The sequence below is a fragment of the Orcinus orca genome, chromosome 4 (genome assembly GCF_937001465.1).
Source record: "Orcinus orca chromosome 4, mOrcOrc1.1, whole genome shotgun sequence".
NCBI classification, from domain to species: domain Eukaryota; kingdom Metazoa; phylum Chordata; class Mammalia; order Artiodactyla; family Delphinidae; genus Orcinus; species Orcinus orca.
In genome coordinates this window covers 95,384,391-95,399,402 of record NC_064562.1, presented here as the reverse complement: position 1 = coordinate 95,399,402, position 15,012 = coordinate 95,384,391, and the positions used below count along the sequence as shown (strand labels likewise).

The following is a 15,012-nucleotide window of genomic DNA, read 5'->3' as shown; positions in this document are numbered from 1 at the left end:
ACTTCCTCTCAGGAAAAGAAGAGAGGGAACAAGAAGGAGAGAGAGAGAAGAAGAAAGAGAGAGAGTGATATATTCTGCTTTCATCCACAGTAGATATTAGGCCTATGCATGATCCTTTGTATCTCGTGATATCTACTCTATTTATGTGCTACACTTCTTCTCCTACCCTTGAGATCCACCAGTCTGTTCTACTCTTGAATTGCCTATTCCCGTTCCCCACTCAACCCTACTTTCCATCTTATCTTGTTCTCAGCCTCCAGGGAAGGATGTTGGACTGTCAATTCCTTCATGTTCCACTGTTGCATGGCAGTCATTGATTCCAGATCCTAAGGAGGAAGAAAGAGAGATAAAAACATCATAAGGAGATAGTATCACAGTAGACTATTATGATGAAAGTGCATGTCAATTATCACTATTTCTGTGCCTTATTTTAACAAGAATTTTGTTATCTGCTCTGCCATAAGTTGCATTTTCAAAGCCCTTTTCTGTCTATCTTGAGAATCTGGAAGCTTCTTGGACAGAGTGGTGTGTGCATGGGTAGGGGGCTGCTATGCAAGGATCTATGTGATGAGAAGCAAAGACACTCAGAGTAAGTATATGACAAATGCAAACCCTTAGAAGCCACTTCATGAACTCTGTGTTGAGCCAAAATATAACAATCTATCCGCTTCTAGAATGAGTGAGCTTGTTTCATGTAGCTCTCCCTATTTGATACTTCTATTGTATTTTCAGTATGTATTAAGAGTCCATTCTATTAATACACTATCAGGATATATCTGGATCTATATAAGATATGCAAATGCTGTACTCTATGAACAAACTGAAGTCAAGGAAACCTCAAGGTAAAATATTCCTAAGAATATACTTCTATAAATCACACATTAGTGGCCTATATTTCTCTAATTTGACATGATTATAAAAATAGATGTGTCACCTCATTCATTGGCATCTTTGCTCTTTAGTTAATCTACCAAAGTGCAAACTGTAAAAGTAGAGAATTTTTGCCCTCTTGTACCTAATTGCAAATGACACCAGAATTTCCAGCCAAATGAATCATGACTGGTCACTGCATGTAACTGCTTCTAAAGTTGTCAGGTTCTCCAAGACACCATGAGGATGCCAGAAAAGTTTGAGGGCAATGCCTGTTAGAAGGAGGGTCACCTATTGAAGGATGGCAGTGATTAGAAGTCTCTCTAATTTTAAAAGTAGAAAAATGATGAACTCTAGAGCAATGATACTGAAATCATAAACTAGTCCAAGAAGTCCAGAAGGAAACAACATTAAGACACAAGAAAAGGAATTATCAATATATAGACCAAAAGCAAACACAAAAATCCTATTGACTTGATGATATTTTTGACGACTTTCTATATTCTCAAAATGTATTTGTGCTCAAAAACGTAGACTGTAGAAATATAATCTGATTTGATAATACTAGAGTTTTACTGATCAGTGAATAACAAATAGAAATTAATTAGAATTTGAGTTTTTCACCTTTGAATTTTAAACTCATCATAAAAAATTTGAATGGAGTCTAATGCAGAGGCAGTAACATAGGAGTTAAGAATTCAAGCTCTGAAAATGTAAAAAATTGGAGGTTGAATTCTAGTTCCATCGTTACTAGCTTGTTAAACACTAATTTTGTATTTTTAGAATAGAGTTAATAATCCTCTTTCACAGCGTCTTTGCAGGCATTAAATAACATACTACCTTCTACTGAGAGTAATATAAGTAATAGTATTTGTATTACTATAATAATGTATTTAAGTATTTTAATGAATAATTTTAAGGTATTGATAAAATAATATTGCTTTTGCTATAAAAATATTTAGGTTTGTAGAACACTGTCATTGACTCAGCCTCAAGGGAGTAATTTGTTCTTTGTGTTTCTATCAATTCTTGCGGCCCCTCTTCAATATATAACATCTTTATCTACACTGTGGTAGTTTCATATTTATTTTATATTGTTTCTCATCAAAAATTTATAAGTGATTTTTAAACTTGTCTCCCTGACCAACCCCCATGCCCATCTTTCCTCACTAACAGCTTATCCTCATTTTCCTTAAATGATAATTGCATTGCTTTTGATTAGAAAACATGTTTGGTTTACAACTGTAAATTGTGCTAGCATTTTAGTGGCACATACCCAACTTTCTGGTAGAAATTAAATATTTTATCTCTATTTCATTCTCAGAATAATCTTATAAGTTTCATAATATTACCTCCAATATTGATGATAAAATTTGCAAGTAACACCATGGCAACGAGGACCATCGAAATCTGTTCCCACCTCTGACTATTCCAGATCTTCTTATCACTGCTTCCTTCCTTCTTTATTCCCCAAAGCAAGTACTTGCTATAGCTATATGGAATATCTTGCATCTCCTAGAATTTCTTATGGTCCTCTACATTTTTTGTCTTTGAACATCAAATTTCTTCTGTTCAGAATGACCATCTCTAATTTCTGTCTTTGGAAGATTTCACCTTGTATTAGAACCAGAAGAGTTCTCAGCGCTTTTCATAATGTATTTATCTTTACTATAGCATATATACAGTGCATGTGTGTGTGTGTGTTTCTGTGTATCTGCATCTGTGTGTAATTTGTTTGTTTTTTATTTTTCCAGCCTCCTAGAGTAAAATATCTTTGAATAAGTCATATAGTCAAAGGTCCTTATTTTAATTTATTTTTAATTTTTTGGTCAGAGTTTCTAACATAGTTTCAGGCACATTATAGGTGCTCAAAAATGCCTGCTTTAATGATTGAGCAAATGAATAACACTATGATGTTGATATTTGATATCATGAAATCCACATACTATGCAAATTATTGCCACTAGAGAAGATCATTGTGTTCGCATCTAGCAATTGTTATTTGTAACCATAGTTCTGATTTGATATTTTAAATGATCTGACCTGTGACAATTAAGAAAATAATTCAGAACTGTGTTTTCTAAATTTATATTTTAAACTTGACTTTAACCACAAAAAGGTAGGAAACATTAAAATTTATTTCTTAATAGATTCCAAGTCTCTTTTTCATAACATTACATTTTTGGCAGCTGATACTTATGGAATAAAAATGATGTGAATCTAATAATAAAATGTATGCTAGATAACTCTATTTCCTACAGAACTCTATAAAATAAATTATAATAAACCAAACTCTTCTAGACAGTAATGATGGATAATTCCAATTTATCTTATTTCATGAATAAAAATATACCTATCATAAATCCTTTCTTTTAACATAAATGACTACTGTTAAATTTCTGATGATGCTACCTCCCACAAATTATCACCGGAGAATCCTTAAAAAGAAGCTGAAATATATTATAGATGATTTCATTCTTAGGATTCATACTGATCCATACGCTGCATCTGACTTATTGAAATCATTTGCCTTTCTAAAACATATTTTACTCAATGATTGTGATACTTCATATTAATTCATCATTGTGTTGCAAATACAAACTACATCTAAATATAAAAGAGCTGCATCATCCTTAAACAATACATATCTATTGGTCTTACTAGTATAGAAAATGTATGCACAAAATATAAAGAGCAAGCAAATTTTATTTTAGTTAATACAGAATTCAATAATTATATTTCTCCTCTTTTCCTTTATTTTCCCTGTTTTAACATTTTGTATTCTGTATCCTTAACTTTCTGGTCATTTATATCATTTTCTTTGCTGTCATGAGTAGAAGTGTATAAGATAGAAGAAAGGGTAAATACATTATTTTTTTTCAGTATTTAATATGTTAAAGGCACTGCAGGTATCAATTTACATACACTGTTCCATTGGTAAGATGAATGTTATTTCCCTCATTTTTTACAGATGAGGAAACAGAGATACAATAACAAATACATAATGCCTAGTGTGCTAACCGATAGATGGTATAGTATCTCAAAGGAAAAGCTATTTTAAAAGGCTGACTTAGAGAAGGCATCATGAAAGAAGCAAAGTGATGGAAAAGATATGACATGTTGAGTTTGCATTAGGTAATAACTAATACAGAATGTGTTTAAGGGAAAAGCTGGTGATACACTTGAATTATTTATATTATGGACCATAAAGAGTATCAAATGCCAGATGGGGGTATAAAATTTATTTTATTCTAAATGAGATTTTTATTTCTTACATGATGGTTTAACATGTTTTAAACTGTGTTTTAAGAAGGTTATCCAGCCAACAATGTTTCCAGTAGAAAATCTATTGGAACAAGAAGAGATGGTCAGGAAATTAATCATTTGGAAAATTTTGCAATAGTCCACAAAAGAGAGTTAATGGAGGGATTAATAAATGGCTGTGACTTTGAGAATAAGAGGAAAATATAAATAAATCTGAGATGAGAAAAATTAAAAATTATAGATTATACACAAAAGTTATCTAGAATTGGAAAGAGAAAGAGGTGGACTCAGAGATGACTTCAGGTTTCAGAAATGGAGGACTGGAAGAATGGTACCTAGGAAATGGTACCTTGCTTTCCTAGGTACATTAGAAGCAAGGTTGGTGATTCCTGTGATATCTCCACTTAATTCACTAGGATGGATCCTACAGTAGAACCACAAACCCTGGATGATACTATTCTTGCACAAACTCAATTTAGTAGCACCAATTTTATTCAGTATGCCAGATGTGATAACTTTACTAGAGAAAATTTACATGATCTCCAGGACATGGTATGTAGACACTGATTTTGTGAATGCATTCTTTTCTATCCCTACCATTAAAAAAAAAAAAAGATAAGGCACAATTTACATTCACATGGAACTGACAAGAATATATATTATAATATTATATATTATAATAATATTGTTCAAAGGTATTGAGAGCATCTAGACATCCTGCAGAACATTAAATGGTGCATTATAATGATGACATGCTAACTGGGTTACAGGAGAAAGAAATGCCCAGCATGTTAGAGGCCTTGGTTAATACATCCACTCTAGGGGGTGGAGGATGAACCCTATGAAAATCACTACATCACATTACCACTCCATTTACCTCTTTAGGGGTTCTGTGGTTAGGGGCATCTTGACACATGACTTATAAAATATGAGACAAATTATTACATCTTTGCCTGTAATTGTAACAGAACTATAATGCAGTGTACGACTTTTTACATTATAAAGGCAGTGTATTTGACATCTAAGTAATACTGGTCAAGGCCATGTTTACAGTGACATTGAGGCTGCCAGTTTCTAATGAGACACAGAGCAAGAAAGTCCAAGCTGTGGTGTAAGCAACCCTGCCACTTGGGACTTGTGATCTGCCAAAATTGTATTAGTGGTGGAAAAAGATGTGTGGCATTTATGGCAAAACAACAATACAAGACACCAGAGATCTGGAGTAAGGCCATATCATCTTTTAAAAAACAACCCCTGGCATATTCTGAAAGTTAGCATAGATGAAGCACACAAACACAGGGCTTCAAGTGACCATGATTTGGGAATTCTAATCATGAACAGAATTCTTTCTGCTCATTAAGTCATTAAGGTTGGGCAGGGCAAGCAATAGTCCATTATAGGATGTAACCAGTACATCTGGGGTAGCACAAGCAAGACCGGAGAGTGAAAGCATGAGCACATTGCCCTGAAACCACTATATTCCACCATATTGCACCAGCTCCTCTCTTTTCATTCACACTCATGGCTCTGTGGAACGTCAGTTAAGATCAACTAACAGAGGAACAAAAAAGCCAAGTGTTCCTTAGACACAGGTTAGCTCAGTAAGTCTGTGCAAGCTGAAAAATGGAAAGTAGGTGCATTACATGCTCACTCAGGCACAACCTTGAAAGACATTGGTGAAAGTATATTTTCCAAAATATACTTTGGTGGTGCACTTGATCACCTACTTGGTGCACAAAGGAGCAGGACAAAGGTTTGAATATATTTGGAATTAAAAAGCATTCCATAAAGAACTATAAAATTCTCAAAGGAGGGATGCCTGTGTCTGAAAATAGAGCAAGAGTCTCATTGAACTATAAGCTCTGGTGGCCAGCTGGTCACTGTAGCTGCTTTATGTACAGAGACCAGCAGGCATGAAGAAGAGTTATTGTGGGAGGAGTAGTCGGCCTGATAACAGGAGGAAATAAGTGCTGCTGTTACATGATGAAGGGCAGGAAAGTGTATGCTAACACACAAGTAACCTGCTCTGGTTTCTCTTGATACTCCCTTACCTGATGATGATGGTAAATGTTTAAGTGAAGCAACCTTAAAAATATGGTGACAAGGGACTCAGACACCTTGAGGATGACTTCAGTGGCATCCCCACAGGTAAGCTAAGACTAACAGGTGTTAGCAGACGGAGAGAGGAATCTGGAATGGATAGTGGAGGAAGGAGGTGATAAGTATAAGTTGTAGCTCAGAGATCAACTGCAGAGTTGGGACTTGTAGCCCATCCCAGTACCCTTCCTTTTCCAAGTTTCTCCCAGAAAGAAAGACTTAACAGAATTATGAAGGAGTTGCTCCTTGAACAAAGAAGTGGATCTGAGTGGCACAAAAGATGGATGGGCTAGGATACCCCCATTAGATGATGAACTTGTTGCTTCAGTTGCTGTTTGTGCTGCAGCAGACAGCTTCAGCTCTTAGCCTCTTCAGGGATGCTCCAGCATAAAAATCTGCCTCTCTCACAGTGACATCCTTCTGGATTGACCAATAGGTGGAAACAGGGATATAAAGTATCTGAACATTTTAACTCAATGGGGGGCTACTTTGAAGTGCTGTTTAACACCAGTTGACTGAGTCTTTTAAGCCTGTATCGAAACACAACTTCTCTCTCTGCCCACTTTTGCTTCCTCCCTTCTCTTCCATTGTGTCCTCCAGTAAATTTCCTGCCCAGTGCACTTAGTATGTCTCCTTCCTCGAGAATCCAAATCGCTAGAATTGCTGTCATATAAGCCATGTAAGTTATGAGAAGTATGAGCATCCTACAAAATGACCACACTCTAGAAAGCATTATTTACCTTTTCTCACAAATGTCATTATTTTGTTTAATATTTCTAAACTACAGTTTTCTTGAAGTCATTATTTGTTTAGTACTTTAAAGTAACTATCCCTCTAGTAACTGCTTCCCAACATTGCTTATAAGATTAAACTAGCGTAGTAGGTTGCTACTTTTACTGCTATCTGCCATCAAGTAAGAGATATACCGTAGATGGGTTAACCAATCTCTCTGGATTCAGTTTCGTTATCCAAGAAGTAATGAACAAAAGTTATAAAGTTACATCCAGAGAACCTTTGTTCTATCAGTACATACTGAAATATTGTGCCAAAATCAATGGTAACAGAAGATCTATAAGACTAACAAAGTGATTTTTAATTCAAGTCTGTGATTTAGATAAAGCACTAGGATAGATAGGTTGGATATCTTGGTTTTGAAGTGAGATTTCTCAAGATCAGAAATTTTTATTCACTATCCTCTAATAATGAGGCAATTCAGTCACCTACAGTGCTAGATAAAACAAAGACACTGCTATTAGCCAAAATATACGTATTTGCAAAAACAAATGAAATCTTTGCTTTATTCTTTTTAGGATATTCTTTCTTTGTTCAACTTAGTTTGAAAACCTCCATTTTTTATTGCAGCCTGCAAAGAGTGACTATAGCTTCTAAAAATTAAATGAGGTTCAGATTATATGAAGATCTTTTATGTGAAGTTTAGAAGCTTAAGATACTGTGTGTGCCCTGAAGAAATCTCATCATCAGATGCGTTTGAAAACCGTTATTTGTGTTTCACTCTGTCTTGGTATATCTTTAGTTTTTTTAATCAATGAACACAACTGCTACACACAGCCCTAAAGGCAGGAGTTGCCATAAATAGTCAACTTTCAGCGTAAGAAAAAAGCAAACTGAAAGGGTGTTCCAGCGTATCACTGACAGAAGTTTTCAATCACCCTATGGCTACCACACATTGTGAAGGGAAAATGAATCTTTTCAATAGAATCAGTGCCCTTCATATTCTCTGGTAATTACATTTTGGTGTCAATTTAAAAAAGTAAATGGTTGAAGAATTTTTTAAAATATTTGATTGGTTAGGCAAGTATGACAACAAAACTTCTAGTGAAGGAGAGTTCTTTAAAAATGATGTCAATTTGTATAGATTTTCTCTATCCACTGCTTAAATAATAAAACAAATAGCTGAATAAATTTTGAGTTTTTTTAACCTATCCAACAAAACCTAGGAAGGATAGAGGAAGAGCTTAGCATAGAAGACATAATCATAGGCTGGAGAGTAATTCTGTATGTGGCAATGAATGGTTAGCATTATAGCATCTAAGTTAAGAGTATAGCCTGTTTAATTAGGCAGTTCTGGTAATGTTTGAGTTCTACCAGTCACTAATTATGTAACTTGGTTAATGACTGAATTTTGCTAACTTCAGTTATCTCTTTTATAAAATGGGGATATTAACAGTATTCACCTCCTAGGGTTGTTTAAAGTACAAAAGGAAAATGACATAAAGGAGTTGGCGCAGTTTATATGAAATACATTTTGCACTTCTCTTCCTCCTCTTCTTCTGACTCTTTCTCCTTGGCATTAGGAGTTTATGATGGTACTAGGAATCTGAAAATCTGGCAACATTTAAAAAATCTCCCTGGACCTTGCTTCTTATCCTGATGCATCACCCTCTGAAGAAGACTTCCCATAATACCAATCTAAATTTGTCCCCAAAAGTAATTCTATCTTATTACCATATTTTATTTGTTCTAGCATTTAAAATCACTATCCTGGGCTTCCCTGGTGGCGCAGTGGTTGAGAGTCTGCCTGCCGATGTAGGGGACACGGGTTCGTGCCCCGGTCCGGGAAGATCCCACATGCCATGGAGCAGCTGGGCCCATGAGCCATGGCCACTGAGCCTGCGCGTCTGGAGCCTGTGCTCCGCAACGGAAGAGGCCACAGCAGTGAGAGGCCCGCGTACCGCAAAAAAAAAAAAAAAAAAAAAAAAAAAAAAAATCACTATCCTGATTATTTAGCTATTTACTATTTTATAGTTAATTTTCAATCCCAGTGTCTGTCTGTGAGAGGAAAAACATTGTCTTGTCATGCTCTTTTCATCCTGACATGTACTAGGCACACTATAAACAGTCCTTAAATGAAGGAATGAATGCTCTTCCTCTTCTTGCTTCTTCACCAGAAGTGTGAACTATGTACTCCAAAAAAGACCACCAGAAAGACCTGTTGATGACGCATAACTTAGACTTATTGCAGCAAGGGAGAGCATTAGCTTGACAAAGGTCTTATTAATGTCTCAAAATGGAAAATTGGGGTATAGTATAGTCAGGATTTTAAGAGCTTCAGTTGAGTGATTTTGAGGTGAGTCTTACAGGACTGGAAAGTAGCTGGATTTCTATTACGACATTATAGTTTTTGAACTGATGTGCACAGCAAGATGAAGGACATGAAAAGAATCGTGATAAGTAAGATGTTTAGTTGTTTTGGTGTCTGACTTTCTAGGAAATGGTATTTCTTGCAGTAAGCATGTGAGTTATTTTTGCTTATTCTCAGTATTGCTTAGCAAAGAACAGGAAATTATGCTTCATTCAAGAATTGTTTAACACAGACCAGAAAGTATTACTACACCAGTTATTATTTAACACAGGGACAGAGAATTATTTGGTTTCAGTTATTAAAGCTTTATTTTGCCTTTGACCCATGGATTCCTGTCTTATTTTTGCACTGTCTTTACTTTTGTATATTAGCTTGACTCAATTTTGATTTGTTTTCATTTGTGTTTTTGCATCACGTTATTCTAGAGCTCCTCTTGCAGTTTTTTCTGTTTGCTTTACAGAATAAACTTACATGGTTCCCACATGTTCAATGCACATCCAGATTCAGGCCTAGGCTTCCTTGAAATTTTTAATTTGCCCTTATTATTCAGCTATACCACCCATGGTCACATCTTCAAACGTAATCTGTTTGCAGTTGACTTCTAAATATTAAAGTTTTATTATGAACTTTCTCCTAAATTTCAATCCACTCTTGCATATAAACTAGTCCACACTTATAAGGTATTGTTCCGTCTTTACAGCTTTGTCCGTATATCTAAATATCAATCAGTGGGAATCCTTTTGTAGTATTTTTTTAAAAAGTTCCATCAGAGATTCTATTATTCGGGTGGACTTGATGCTTTGGAAATAAATTTAACTTTGTTCAATCCCTGACTCCTCACCCTCATCCTATTATAATTTTTAGTTGGTATTAGTAAAAATAATTGCCATCTCTCCCATAATAACCTTTCTGTTTCATTCCATGGCCAAGAATATAGTTTAGTCTCATCAACTGAAGTGTGATTTTTAAAAAGAAACTTTCCTACGGTCTCTTAAAAACTTTCTCTTCAACCCCATATTCACATAGTAGCCAGATTAAATTTCCTAAAAATCTGCTTGACCTATTATTTAAAAATCTTCAGTGACATGGAATTTCCAATCATTTAACATCTTTATAACACCACACTAGCTTAATATTTATTGTTGCTTATAATGAGACCTTGGTCAATCTTAGATTTTAGGTAAAAAAATTTCTGTATCATTGAACTAGCCATGCTGGACCACTTGCTATGCTTTGCATTTTTCTCCATTCCTGATCACATATTCTCCCTTAGAATACTCTTTCTCTCGGTCCTATTCATCTTTTATTTCTCACTTCAAATTCCTCTTCCATGAAACATTCCCAAAGTAGTCTAATCCACAGGGTTAGTTAAATCTTAGAAGTAAATGGACTCAATGACAATGTTCCTCTGTAATGTATATGTTGTCTTGACATTGACTGTCAATTCCCTGTTTTTATTTGTTTGCTTTGTATCCTCATATTCAATACACAAAATCTCATGATTAGAGAGTTCTTCATATACCCTTTTAGACACTCTGAAGACTCTGCACCTTATAGTTTAAAATTAATATCTTCGTTGTTGAGTGTCATCATTTCAGAGATTTGACATTCAGAAAGGCATGGGCATAGTACACAGAAAGCTCTCTGAGGAGCTAGGGCCATGAGGTAGAAATGCAGGGTGATTTGGTTCACTGGGAGTTAACAGAGAGGTAAATGAATAAGCAAGCTAAAGCATCAGAGAATTTTTCTGAAATGAAAAATACCTTCAGGCCTTTCAGGCAGCACAGAAAATATCCTTATTTAATAGGCTATAGTATTGTTCAGCCTTTTCTTACATAATGTATTGTCTTTGTTTCTATCCTATTATACATGTGAAATATATTGAAGTCAATTTGTTTCTAGTCTCTTCATGAAAAAAAAAATATATATATATACTTTATCATCTTCTAGGACTCTTCAAAGTTTTAAAAGAGAAAGAAACTGCATTTTCAAATATTTTGCACATAAGACTGTTTCCAAAGTAAAGCCCAGAATATTTTTCTTTAGCTATCCAGTTTCCTTTAGGAAAAATATATAAACATGTTTATTGCTTTATTGCTTCAACTGTTGCTCTTTGAATAAATGCAGCTTAAAAGTAGAAAATAGCACATAGTATGTCTTCAAGAAGCCCTTATTCATGGAACGTAAAGGTATAGGGTAGTCAAATTCAGTTTTTTCTCTTCTGTATTTTTACATATTACTGCTTAGTTAACTAAATAGAAAATTTTTATCCCCAAGTATGTAATTGATTCCCTCTCTAGAAAATGAAACAGGGGATTTCTAGAAGATTCTAACTTCATTTCTTTTTTTTTTGTGGTACGCGGGCCTCTCACTGTTGTGGCCTCTCCCATTGAGGAGCACAGGCTCCGGACGCACAGGCTGAGCGGCCATGGCTCACGGGCCCAGCCGCTCCGCGGCATGTGGGATCCTCCCAGGGGACACGAACCCGTGTCCCCTGCATCGGCAGGCGGACTCTCAACCACTGCGCCACCAGGGAAGCCCCCATGGTATAATACTTTTATAAAATATTATAAGTATGTGTCATTATAAACATTAAATAAAAAAATATAAGCTCCGATTTTTATTTTTAGCTTCAACAGAGATAATATAACACTTTCACATTTCTAGAAAATGCAAAATACTTACATTCAATTTCTCTTTTTAGACTGAGCCTGGTTCACAAATCATAGTTTGATTAGCATAGTTATAGTATACATTGTTTGCCAGGATTCTAGAAGTTTCTTTAGGTTAGTTATAGAAATAATTGATAATAATATAAAATTAATAACTTTAAATGTTTTCAGTAAACTCTGTTCACTTGGGATATATCATATTCATTATTTTCCATATTAAGAGGAAAACAACCCACGGTCTAGTTGGTTCCTTACCCTTTCTCCAGCCTACTTTTCTTTAGTTTGGCTTTTCCTATACATAAATGTATTTGTGTAAAGTAACATTTTGTTGTTGCTGTTCCTGCTACAACTTATAGATTGACCTTTTTGTGTATTGCAGTTTATTAATCTTCTTTTGGTCTAATTCATTATTGGAAGATCAATGGGGTTTGGGCATAAAGGTTTAAGGATCTGACAGGAGAGGTTGGAGGATCAAGGATCAGCTAAGGTGAAGGATAAAACAGTGACTATAATAATGTCTTGAGCATCTTCTTCAAGTACTTCTGATGTTCACTTAATGATTCATCACATATTGGCTCTGTTAAAACACAGTGATACTGAACTCACTTAATGTCAGAATCCTCGCTGTCTTGACAGTTTGATTTGGATGGAAGAATTATCTACTTCTAGCAGCCAGTCCTTAGCCTTGGCCAGTTCCTTTGTTGTGAACCAGAGGAGTTAGAAGGTCTGCCTCAGTGCTTCCTAAATTCTCGATTGCAGCATGTGACTTGGGCTGACTTTTGGGGGAAGATTTGAAATTATCTGTCTGTCTATCGTCTATCTATCTATTATACATTATCCCTCAGGTCTCACACTAAATCATAGTAGCTCAGGAATCTGAGGTAGAGCCAAGTTTACATCACTACAAACCCCCAATGCCATTCTGATGTGCAGCCAGTTTGGGAAACTAATTCACATGGCATAAACCTTTGGGTGAAGTAGGATTATGTGACACAGGGTACCTTCTTTTTCAATCTAGCTCTCATACTCTCTAAGAGAGTTTTGGGGGTAGGAAATTTTGAGGAGGCCCATATCTGTCAAAAGTAGTGGCATTTCAGCCATTACAAGATTAAATACCTTGGTCAGTACGTAGATGATTTTCAAGGTTTGGGCAACCACATGTATGCGTGTGGTCCGTGGAGTTCTCCCAAAGAACATAGGGGTTCTAGAAATAGCTGCTATTATTTAAAAATAAAAATCATTGCAGGGATGTGTGTCAATTATTGAATCATCTGCTTATAACTTTCAGCTCTTCTAGTTCCACATTTGTCTATCTCTAATCTACTAGCTCTAAACTACTTTTAATTAATTAAATAATTTTGCTTTTAATCTTTACCTTCTTAGCCATGTCTGCCTCTGATTTATTGAGCTATCGATGCCTTTCTTAATCAAAACTGACTTCTGGAACCTGTCACTGTGCTGACCCTGGTCTAGTCTCCACCACACACTGCCTCGCCTGCTGACTCTCAGAGTTGCTATCAGTCTACTGTAGTTTTCTTAAAGGTGTAACTATTGATATAGCAATAATGGATTCTGGGGAAAAAATTAACACTTTGTTACTACCTGGACTCACCAAGAAGACCTTAAGATTCCTCTCAGCTTGACTAAACTTTTAGAGAACCTGTTTCCTGCATCTAGACCTCTGACCTCCCTTTTCTTACAGAATTTATTTTAGAAAACTTGTAACTGCAAAGTTCTTCTCTGCCCTTTTGATATTTAAAACTTTTTAAAAGCCTTTGGGCATAAAGGAGGCAGGAATGTACAGTGGAGAAAGGACAGCCTCTTCAATAAGTGGTGCTGGGAAAACTGGACAGGTACATGTAAAAGTATGAGATTAGATCACTCCCTAACACCATACACAAAAATAAGCTCAAAATGGATTAAAGACCTAAATGTAAGTCCAGAAACTATCAAACTCTTAGAGGAAAACATAGGCAGAACACTCTATGACATAAATCACAGCAAGATCCTTTTTGACCCACCTCCTAGAGAAATGGAAATAAAAACAAAAATAAACAAATGGGACCTAATGAAACTTAAAAGCTTTTGCACAGCAAAGGAAACCATAAACAAGACCAAAAGACAACCCTCAGAATGGGAGAAAATATTTGTAAATGAAGCAACTGACAAAGGTTTAATCTCCAAAATTCATAAGCAGCTCATGCAACTCAATAACAAAAAAACAAACAACCCAATCCAAAAATGGGCAGAAGATCTAAATAGACATTTCTCCAAAGAAGACATACAGACTGCCAACAAACACATGAAAGAATGCTCAACATCATTAATCATTAGAGAAAGGCAAATCAAAACTACAATGAGATATCATCTCACACCAGTCAGAATGGCCATCATCAAAAAATCTAGAAACAATAAATGCTGGAGAGGGTGTGGAGAAAAGGGAACACTCTTGCACTGCTGGTGGGAATGTGAATTGGTACAGCCACTATGGAGAACAGTATGGATGTTCCTTAAAAAACTACAAATAGAACTACCATATGAGCCAGCAATCCCACTACTGGGCATATACCCTGAGAAAACCATAATTCAAAAAGAGTCATGTACCAAAATGTTCATTGCAGCTCTATTTACAATAGCCCGGAGATGGAAACAACCTAAGTGTCCATCATCGGATGAATGGATAAAGAAGACGTGGCACATATATACAATGGAATATTACTCAGCTATAAAAAGAAACGAAATTGAGCTATTTGTAATGAGGTGGATGGACCTAGAGTCTGTCATACAGAGTGAAGTAAGTCAGAAAGAGAAAGACAAATACCGTATGCTAACACATATATATGGAATTTAAGAAAAAAAAAATGTCATGAAGAACCTAGGGGTAAGACAGGAATAAAGACACAGACCTAGTAGAGAATGGACTTGAGGATATGGGGAGGGGGAAGTGTAAGCTGTGACAAAGCGAGAGAGTGGCATGGACCTATATACACTACCAAAGGTAAAATA

At 35.6% G+C, this 15,012-nt stretch overlaps 1 pseudogene; it reads right to left on the bottom strand.

Moving 5' to 3' along the window:
- Window positions 1–203: 203 nt before the first annotated feature.
- The window catches only part of LOC117200076 (small nuclear ribonucleoprotein Sm D3-like), a 33,880-nt pseudogene continuing 19,071 nt past the window's right edge, over window positions 204–15,012 (bottom strand).